The following is an 11,445-nucleotide window of genomic DNA, read 5'->3' as shown; positions in this document are numbered from 1 at the left end:
CAGCCATCTTGCTCACACGCGCGCCTCACCACCGGAAGTCACCGGAGACGGAAACACTCTACCGACGTCTCTCTCCCAATCCATGCGCCACCCACCCTTGGAAACCCCGTAGAAGTCCCCGCATATATGTGTGTGTGTGTGTGTGTGTGTGTGTGTGTGTGTGTGTGTGTGTGTGTGTGTGTGTCCTGGCGCTACATTTCTTTATTTAGCACATGTTGTCCAGATGTTCAGGCTTGTGCAACGCAGGACTTGGTCATTTGAACGCCGTATAATGGATATCAAATTGGTGTCACTTAATGTAAATGGGATGAATAATCCAGTTAAAAGGAGCAAGGTCTTGGCCAAATTGAAAAAAAGAAAAGGCTCAAATACTATTGTAAACTACTAATAAGACACGTTAGCCCCTAGCTAACGGGTCTGACCCTTTAGCCGGGCGGTTAGTGATGTCGCCTTGTGGAGCAGTACACCTCGTACCGAATCCCGCACCGGGCAAGAAAATAACCGGTTACATTGGTGGCAGCGGTGGGATCCGGAAGTGTGCAGATCCTCAGAAGTCTCTTCGGAGCGCGGGAATGACAAAGCACGAGGGCGCGCTTCGGGGAGGGTGACGACTGTAAACTACTAATAAGACACGTTAAGCCCCTGGCTAACAGGTCTGACCCTTTAGCCGAGCGGTTAGTGATGTCGCCTTGTGGGATGCAGTACACGTCGTATCGAATCCCGCACCGGGCAAGAAACAACCGGTTGCACTATTTTTTACAAGAAACTCATCTGCCTCAACGAGAACGTGAGAAATTAATAACGCCTTGGTTTTAAAAATGCATTTTATAGTTCCCACAAACCTAGCCGGAAGTGAGGCGTGGCTATCCTTATCGCAAATGCCGTCCAATTTGAATGCCACGAAGAAGTCAGGGACAAAGAGGGAAGGTATGTATTAGTTAAAGGAAAGCTAGAAAACAAACTGGTGACACTGATGAATTTATATGCTCCCCCAGAGAGTACCACATGTTTTTTTTTTCAAAACTCTGTTTGCCATTATTGCCTTAGAGACTGGAGGTATTTTGATGTGTGGAGGGGACTTTAATGTGGTCATGAATCACAATTTTGATACAACAAGCCTCAAGAAAAACAAGATGCATTTGACCAAGTTTATCAACATATCAATACAGGAAATGGGATTAACTGATGTTTGGAGAGAACTTCACCCTCTTGAAAGGGACCATACACACTACTCAGTACCTTATTCTGTCTGCTCCAGAACTAACTACTTCTTAATCAGTACTGGTGAGAGTCACAGGGTCAAAGAATGTAAAACTGGGGTGGCAGTTGTATCAGATCATAATGCGATCAGCTTGACAATTCACCTGAATAGTCGGAAAATAAACACGGTATGGAGGCTCAATGTGGGTATTTTGAATAATAAGGCCAATGTGGAACAGATAAGGGAAGAGATAAGAAGGTATATAGAAGAGCATGATAATGGGGAAGTGGACCCTGTAATACTGTGGGACGCTACGAAGGCAGTTATTCGTGGAAAGCTGGTCGCCCTGACAACACCACAAAAAAGGCCCAGCTAGCCACCTACAAACACAAAGTAGAAAAATTGGAAGAACTGGAGAAAAAAAAAACATAAAAACACACAGGACCTATTGGTATTACAGCAAATTAAGGAAACAAGGGAGGAGATGGATGAGATCCTCAGGGGAGATATAGAAAAAAGGGCAAGATTTGCAAAGCAGACTCATTATGAAGCAGGTCCAAAAGCAACTAGACTCCTGGCCAGACGCCTGCGTAAACAGCAGACCTCTAATACAATTCATAAAATAAGGGACTCTCAAACGAACCAATTATAACATGAGCCAAATGAGATAGAAAAAATATTTGAAGAGTACTATAAGAAACTCTATTCCAAACCACCATCAGCTGAGAAAAAAAACAGTTTTCTTAACTCACTCGACCTGCCATCTATTGGTGAGATACAGAATGACACCAATACGTCCCAATTTACAGTTAAGGAGTTGGAAGCTGCACTTCTCCACTTAGTAGACTAAAGTTCAATAAATCACCAGGCAGCGATGGGTTTCCATCAGAATGGTATAAGGCCTTTAAGAAGGAGCTAAAACCTCTGCTTCTGTCCTGTTTTAACTGGACCCTTAAAGAAGGCAGCCCTCCTGTCTTGGAAGGAAGCAACTATTAATTACCATTTTACCTAAGGAAGGCAAAGACAAAGAACAATGAAAAAATGTTAGGCCAATCTCACTTTTAAACGTGGACTACAAGCTATTTACCTCGATCATTTGCAAAAGATTTGAGACTTTGGTAGCAGACCTAATCAGTGAAGCTCAAACTGCATTTATTAGAGGGCACCAAACACAGGACAATATTAGAACAACCCTCCATATTGTAGACAATGCTAAAAAAAAAGGGGGGGATACAAGTACAGTTCTGGTTAGTTTGGATGCAGAAAAACATTTGATAGTGTTAGTTGGGTATTTTTATATGAAGTACTGAAGAGATTTGGTTTCAATGCAAATGCCATCGGTGTATTAAAACTATTTATCATGAGCCTACGGCTAGGGTTAAGGTAAATGGAAGCCTGTCTGGTAGATTCAGCTGGAGAGAGGTTCAAGACAAGGCTGTTGTCTTTCTCCTACTCTCTTTGCTTTATATGCCGAACCCTTAGCACAAGCAATAAGGCAGGGTGAAGACCTGCAGGGTGTCAATATAGGGGGGAAAGAGCATATCATTAGTCTTTTTGCAGACAATGTTATCATTTTTCTCGAACAACCAGATGTATGGTTCCCAAACCTCATGAACCTACTGGAAATATATGGACAACATTCAGGGTGTAAACTGAATATAACAAAAACACAAATTCTTCCATTTAATTATTCTCCATCTCAACAAATCAGAGATACATATAATCTGAAATGGAACTCTGAAACAATGACGTATCTTGGTGTAACTATAACCAAAACACTTTCCAACGTGTTTGAAACCAATTATAACAAAATTGATAAAAACATCCAAAAGGACATTGAAAGGTGGTCTACCCTCCCTTTAGACTTAGTGGCAGAATACAAGCGGCTAAAATGAAAATCTTACATAAACTACTGTATTTATTACAATCTCTCCCACTTATTGTTCCCCAAAAACAAATTCATAGCCTGGGATAAGATGACCTCTAGATTCATTTGGAACAGCAAAAAGCCAAGAATAAAATTTACGACACTCCAACTGCCTAAAAGCAAGGGGGGGGGGGGTGGTTTTACCAGATCTTAGGGAATGTTTTTATGCAGTCCAGCTCACAACTCAGACCTCTGACCTGTTGGTGTAGACCTGACTATGAATCTTGGCAGAAAGAAATGGAAAGAGAGACACAGGGTTACCAGACCCAGATGTTGGTGGGAGACAAATATTTAATAGGAGCAATTAAACATGTTATGAACTCAATAGTAGCATTTATGCTAGAAATATGGAATGTTATAGTAATATATATATAAATTAAAGGGAGGGGTTCGCACAGTAAGGTGGTTTGCATATGGCTCATAGTTTAAGCCAGGGGTGTATGATCCAACATTCAAAGAATGGGCACAAAAAGGCATTACGGCAATGTGTACAGTTCCAGAAAAGGGTGAATTTATGAACTTCCCAGATTTAAAGGCAAAATATGGTCTTGAAAACAAAGACTTTTTTAGATATGTGCAGCTAAGAGACTAGCTCACAAAACAGATAAGGTCGGAACCAGATGAAACCTCAAATAATGTGATTGGGGGGGATTGTGGGTGCATACAAACAGAAGGGGCTTAGGGTCGTCTCTGCTTTGTACCACGCTTTGGGGAGAAGCAGGGGGAAATCAACTCTCTACATAAAAGCAAAATGGGAAGCAGAGTTGACGATTCAGATAACAGAGGAAGAATGGTACCAAATGTGTGAGACACAGTGTACATCCACAAACTCACAAATATGGAGGGAATTCTGCTGGAGGAATTTAACTCGCGTTTTCATGACACCCAAAATAAAAAAGCAGGCAACTTGCTGCACACCAACAGTGTTGGAGGCTGTGTGGGAGCGCGGGAGGCTGGCCACTCACATATTTTTTGGAAATGCACAAAGATAAGATTATATTGGCAGAATGTAAACGTAGGTATCAACAATATTTTGGGATATGAAATCCCAAACACCTGCCCTGTGATGTATCTAGGTAACACTGAGAGAGAAGAGAGAGAGAGAGAGAGAAGATCTCTACTTGACTGAAGTTTTACTTGCAGCAAGTAAGAAAGCCGTTACCAAAAACTGGCTTAATGTTAACGCTCCAAAACAGGAACAGAGGAGGGAAATTGTCCAAGACATTTTTGTTATGGAAAAGTGGACACACATTTTGAGAGTCCAAGAGAATATATATTAAAAAGAACTGGGAAAACTGGAACATTTATATGGGAAATGACACTGACTAAATAAATGCCTAATTAAAATATTTGTTTGAATCTTGGACTATTTCCAGATAACTATTTATTGTTATTTTTGTTTTTTTTTTAATTATTATTTCTATCCGTTTGTGTATTTTACTGTATTCTTTTTTTGTGTTGATGTTGTTGTACTGTTCTGTTTATATCTTTTTGAAAACTTAATAAAAACTTAAGTGAGGGGAAAAAAAGAAAAGAGTCAAGTAGGCAAGTGGCTGATTCAGAAGCTGACATGAGCTTAGTCATTATATCAAGAGAGATAGTCTGAAAAGCTGTAATAACAGGGACTATCTGTGACTCACTGAAAAGACACGGAGTTGGTAAGACAGGAAGTGCAGGAGTAGCTGGGGTTTTGTTTCTGATCTCATCAACCTTATTGCAGAAAGAGTCCAGAAACTCATAGGTCATGATTGGTGAGTAGCTAAAAGACAGCTGCTTTTTAGTAAATAGCTACAGAGTCCAAGGGAATTCTAGGATTATGCTTATTAACATTGATGAAGTGAGAGAGATGGTTGCTGCAGCAGCCCTCCCCGGATCAGCAGAGGGGGTGGAGCAGCGACCGAGATGGCTCGGAAGAGTGGGGTCGTTGGCCAGGTACAATTGGGGAGAAAAAAAGGGGGGGAATCCGGGGGGGGGTTCTTTTGATGAGAAAGTGATCTGACACAGCTATCCCTTTAGATAAAACCAAATCAAGCGTGTTACCACTGCAATGAGCCAACTCTTGAACACACTGGGCGAAGCCAAAAGTATCAACGAGCACCAGAAAGGCTTTACGTAGAGGATCACCAGCCTTATTCAGACGGTGCATACCCAAATCACCAAGAATTAGCATCTCGTCAGAATGAGTAACGAGACCTCAGGTAAATTCTTCAAATCGTTCAAGAAATAGTGAGTAAGGCCCAGGAGGTTGACAGAGTGTCGCAATGTGGACTGAGCAGAGTCTGTTCGTGGCCGAGGGGGATGGACTTAGAATAAATCTTGATGCAAAAATCCAGGTAAGGAAATCCAGAGAGTTGAATCAGTTCATCTGGACATAACGTTTACTGGGAGAAAGGTTTCATCACTCATGTGAGTGACTTCGTCAGTCTCAGCTGACCGCAAGCATCCCCCAACCTTATAAACAACGCAGTAGTGACACAACGACAGAACCAAAGACCGGTTTCAAATGCAAATTTCCATGACCATTAATTAGAGTTACAATGGCCGTGTGTACTAGTCACAGAGGAATGGGGAATAGTTGCATTCGCAGCGCTATGAGATCAGATCAGAAAAAGAAGATCAGAATCACGTTTATCGGCCATGTAGGTTTGCACTACATGGAATTTGACTCCAGTTTCGTGGCTCTCTCAGTGTACTTACCATAGAATAACAACACTACAACACAACAATCCTCAGATATATACGCAAGGACTGATTTATACAGGCAAAATAAGAGGTGATAAAGTGCAATGGTGCAGAGAATATATCAGAGATGCTGAAATAGATGTTAGCAGGTGACTTACATACATGTCTGAGGTAGATGGACATGACAGAGTGTACCAGTATACATACAATATACAGTACAGTATATACAAAATGGTTGGATTTATTTGACCGTGTTAAGTGTTAATTTGAATGACAGCCTGTGGAAAGAAACTGTTTATATATCCTGTTGTTTTGGGGTACAGTGCTCTGTAGCGCCAGCCAGAGGGGAGGAGTTGGAACTGGTTGTGACCAGGGTGTGATGGGTCTGCAGTGATGTTGCCTGCCCGTTTCCTGACTCTGGAGGTGTATAAGTCCTGAATGGAGGGCGGGTTGGCACCAATGACTTCCTCTGCAGTCCTAACTGTCCATTGTAGTCTGTCGCTGTCCCTGTCCAGACAGTGATGGACGTGCAGAGGACGGACTGGATTATTGCAGTGTAGAACTGAATCAGCAGTTCCTGAGGCAGGTTGAATTTCTGGAGCTGGTGGCGAAAGTACATCCTCTGCTGGGCCTTTTTGATGATTGTGTCTATGTTGGACGGCCCCCTTAGGTGCTGGGAGACCGTGGAACCCAGAAATCTGTAGGTTAGCAGCAGGTAAGGGTGGCCCCAGGAAGAAGGCCAGTTATCAACAAAACCAAATCCCTGCTCATTACAGTAACGAGCCAGCCAGCTATTGAGGACAAGAGAGCTTTCCAGTTCCAAATAATAACAATCTTTATTGAAATAAGTATCACTGTAAGGATAGGAAAGAATAACTAAGCTAAAACAACAAAAGGATAGAATACAGAAAACATTTATTTAGAAAAGTGATACACAAACTGGGTGCTGGCCACAGGAAAAAAAAAATTGGGAGCAGGGCTGCCTGGTCACAGGAGGGATGCTATCCTATAGGACTCCTTTCTGACACCAGGGTGACCGTGAAACAGAATGCAAAACCATGGCCTCCCTGTACTTTGCTGCTTGACCCCAGGTGTTAAGGTCGACGCCAAACCTTTTGATCTGGGCCTTGACGTTGTCTTCATACCGCTCCTTTTGCCCTCCTGGGGCAGGATGTCCTGTCCTGAGCTGAGAGTAAAGGACTTGTTTCGGGAGGCGAGAGTCACACATGTAGAGGACGTGGCCAGTCCATTTCAGCTGATGTTGTGCGATGGTGGCAAGGGAATACATCTGGGCTCCGTTGAGCTACCAAACGGCAACACCGTCTCCACCCGCCTAGCTAGCTACACCGCAACGCTACCCGAGCAGAACAGCAGCTGTAAGCAGGGGTTGCTTCCACCACACTGCCTATCAAGATGTAGGCCTCTATACAGCCGCATACAGACTGGACCGAGGAACCTGTTGCTGGTACCGCCTAACTCCAAGCTGCAATGCAGGATGTGTCACTAAAGCCACATGGCTTCCTGCTTTGACGCTACGGACCGCCAGAGCGGCCAAGAGAGCGTGCAGTACCAAGCCAACGGCTGCATAAAGGTTAAGATAACTTTCCGATGAGCGGACAGGCCCGCCCGAACCCTGAGCTTATTGGGCAGCAGTCAACAGGGGGGGCAGGGAGGGAGGATACTACCCGTCACATAAGCACAGAAAATAGCATAAACAGTCAGGACAAATGAAGAGTTTACAGCAGAATATGGAAGAGAAGAGAGAGAGAGAGAGAGAGAGAGAGAGAGAGAGAGAGAGAGAGAGAGAGAGAGAGAGAGAGAGAGAGAGAGAGAGAGAGAGAGAGAGAGAGAGAGAGAGAGAGAGAGAGAGAGAGAGAGAGTAAGAGAATAAACATCAGTTATCGATCTCACGAAGCCGGAAGCCAATTTAAACACGTCCAGTTCAAACATGGACACATCACATCTATGAAGCCCTTGTTATTGAGTGTGTGTGTGTGTGTGTGTGTGTGTGTGTGTGTGTGTATTTTGTGAAGCAATATTTTGCTCTAGGCTAATCCTATTTACTTCTGTTCTTCATCTACAGCAGCAGGAGATGAGCGGGGCTTGCTTTCTGCTATCTCTCTATTTTCTTTGGGCAGTTGGATCTGCCTGTTTTCCAGTGATAGAAGGTGGCAGGGTACACCGTCTCCTTTTTCCAACTAGTCCATCATGTTCCTAAGCTGTTATTCTGTCTTATCGTCCAGCAGAAGAAGAAGAAAAAAATGTACGACTGATTTAAACATTGTTCTGTTGCTAGACAACGTATCCAGTCCTGATCCTGCAACACAGGAAATGGTGTTTTTCGAAGTTCATAGACAAGCTAACACAATGGTTTGATTGGAAAGGAAATGGCAAGGTTTACAAGGTGTGTGTCTGTGTGTGTCTCTCTGTGTGTGTGTGTGTGTGTGTGTGTGTGTGTGTGTGTGTGTGTGTGTGTGTGTGTGTGTGTGTGTGTGTGTGCATGCTTGTGCCTGAGCTTGTCCGTGTAATCTAGTCTTGTCTGTGTACGCAGAGTGTGAAAACATGACTGGCGTGTTTTGCAGACTATCTGCCATGCTACATGTATGCCCCTTTATCACCCGTTATCAGCCGAGGAAGTATCCAGCCAAGTGGTGTGTGTTTGGCTTGGAAGACCAAGTGTCACGCTGGACAGGACAAACGTTGGCAGAGACAAAGCAACACATTATGCCTGTCATGCTCCTCTCTCCCTCTCTCTCCTTCTCGCTCTCTCTCCCTCTCTCTCTCTCTCCCTCTCTCTCTCTCTCTCTCTCTCTCCCTCTCTAGCTCTCTCCCTCTCTCTCTCTCTCTCCCTCTCTCTCTCTCTCTCTCCCTCTCTAGCTCTCTCCCTCTCTAGCTCTCTCCCTCTGTCTCAAAAACAATGGCTCATGTCCTGCACCACTGCAATGGACACGGAAACGGTATACAGCACCAAATCAGTCAATTACTTAGCACATTTCGTAGTTTAAAATGCGATGCAATGCGTTTTACCAAGTGATGGATGGGTGACAGGTTATCCGAACCGAGCGAAAATGGCTGGGCCATTGTTCCTCGGTGATATTTTATCAACTCATGGGTTAAAGTGCGAGAGAACGGGAAGAAATATCTGGCAGGACCAAACCGAATGAAGACGTGCCAATACAAGCAGTGCAAGCATGGTACGAGTGTTTTATTACTGGAAACCGATGGCCTCCAATGTCAGGGAGAGGAAGCTTACAGAACAGCTGGTTAAAAGTTCAAAAACGTCCTCGTGGTATTATTGAGGATTTAGTAAATGTATTTCTTTTTCTTTTTTCTTTTTCTATGACCTGGGACGGCCTGGGGTTCGAACCCAGGACCTTCTCAGCGCCAACCACCGGGCCGCCCCTTTATACATGTATTTATAAGGATATGCACTGTCCTGGAAAACAAAAACAAACAAAAAAAAACAAAACAAAACTCCCATGTTTCCAGAGTAACTTTCCTGGATAAATATGTCCAGTCGGAAATATTATTTGTATCGTCCAGACCTGTATTAGGATGTCCGGGGGTGAACCTGCATTTCTGATGTACAGTCTGTGTCAAGAAGGACAATACAGAATCTATCTGGTTTGATGCATTGTTTTTTGTTTTTTTGGGAGGGGGGTGACCTGTGAGAAAAGTTTGAATAACACTGCTTTCATTAAGCCCGGAGACAACGAGTATTAAGAGACTAAATGTGGGGTTATCGAGACACGAAGAGTCAACAATGCCTTGACTAGTCACTTAAACTGACTCAGCAGGTTTCAGGAAAAATCTGGCTGATCTCCTCAAGTTTTGATTTTTCTTTGACGTTTCCCTGGCCTCCTCTTTTGTCACGTCAAGCTAATGTGTAACAGCAGTGTGATCTTAGCTCTCCTTGGCTTAACACGCGATGACATCACAGGAAGGAAGGAAGGAAGGCAGATGGTGTGGCACGACAGGTCCGCGTCTTTATCGTTCCCTCAGATCACTTCCTGTCGAGACCTACGGAGACAATGACAGAAGGATTATACAAGCCTCTTCTTCCCTTTTTATCGTCTCCTCCGTCTTTCCCTTCCTGTTCTTCCTATTGTTATCTCCACCCTCTTTACATTCTTCTTAACTTTGCTCCTCCTCTTCGTCACTTTTTGCTCCTCTTCCTCTTGTTTTCTTCTTTATTATCGCCATCTTGTTCGCCATCACCCTCTTCTCGATCGACCTCAGCCTCTTCTTTGTCATCATCCTCTTCAACTTTTTATCTGCCACTTCATCTTCATCTAATTTCTTGTCGTAATTTTCTACTTCATCTTCCTCGCTCTTCTTTTTCTTCTTCGTGTATTTTTTTCAAATGATGACTTTCAAATGATTTTCAAAAGAATCATTTCTTAGTTTCTTCATCTTCATGTTCTTCCCCATGTTATTCCTTTTCCTACTCTTCTATAACTTCTCCAGCCTCTTCTTCTTCATTTCCATCATCTTCTCCTTCATCACCATAATCATCAGCTTTTAACCCTGCTTCCTTTTCTTCTCGTTCCTATTCTTCATCTTCCTTTTCTTCTTCTCCTTTGACCATCATCGTCGTCTCCCCTCCCTTCTTCTGCTGCCATCTTGTTTCACTCAGGTTTATAAGACAGCTGCTGAACTCATAACATGTGTTACTGTGTCAGCCAGTCTCGTCGTTTCAAATCCTTTCCGGTAAACACGACTCTACAGAACAGCATCTTGCAAAATCCCCACTTTAGCTTCCGGGCCCTTCTCATTTATCAATAGGTTTGTGGGTATGCCAAGTTATTTCCCACAACTTTCCACTATGTGTCAGCGGTTGCAGCTAAAAGTTCCTGGGGGAACATTTTTAGAAGTGGGCAAGCAGGCATGCTTACGTGTTCTCTGTCTGCCTGGAGAAATCTGAACGACGTTTCAGGTGATGAAGATGTCGCAGGTTTTTCTGTCCCGTGTATGTCACGAGGTGTTACACCGATGGGTCAGACTCTGGTGCTTTGAAACGGCGGGTTAAAACTAATACGTCCCCTTCTGAGTCTGTGTTGGGGCCAGCCAGATCCCAGCTTTGGCTTCGGACAAAGGAGGGTTGGGTTTTCCACTCATCCTCAAGATTCCAATTTCATGCAACGCTAAAAACAGACTTGGGGGGGGGGGGGGCAGGCGAGAGAGAGGAGAGAGACGCCATAGAGGGATCGAATCTCAGATCGGTATTGTAACGTGCATGGATAAGAAGACACGCTGGCCGCCGGGTCTGACCCTTCAGTCGAGCGGTTAGCGATGTCTCCTGCGGTGCGGGCGACACGGGTTCGCTTCCCGGCCGCGGCAGTTCCTGTGGTTGCGTTGTCCCCCGAATTCGCTACAGTATTAACGTAGCTCCGAAACCGGCATGCAGACTCGAACACTATCTCGTTGTTCAATAACAATTCAAACATTTATCCTAAAATGCCAAAATCAGGAGTTTTTCATGGGGGGGGGGCTTCTAACAACCTTGAAACGCTTTCAGGATCAAACAGTGACCTGTGTGGACTTGAGGAATCTTTGAAGAAGCTTTATATAAAGAAAATGCTTCGGGGTTGATTTGAGAAAACTTAAGTCTCAATTCTTCAAAATCTCAAAAGTT

Source organism: Lampris incognitus, chromosome 1 (assembly GCF_029633865.1).
Source record: "Lampris incognitus isolate fLamInc1 chromosome 1, fLamInc1.hap2, whole genome shotgun sequence".
NCBI classification, from domain to species: Eukaryota; Metazoa; Chordata; class Actinopteri; order Lampriformes; family Lampridae; genus Lampris; species Lampris incognitus.
The sequence above is the reverse complement of the archived record's forward strand: the minus strand, read 5'-3'. Positions refer to the sequence as shown.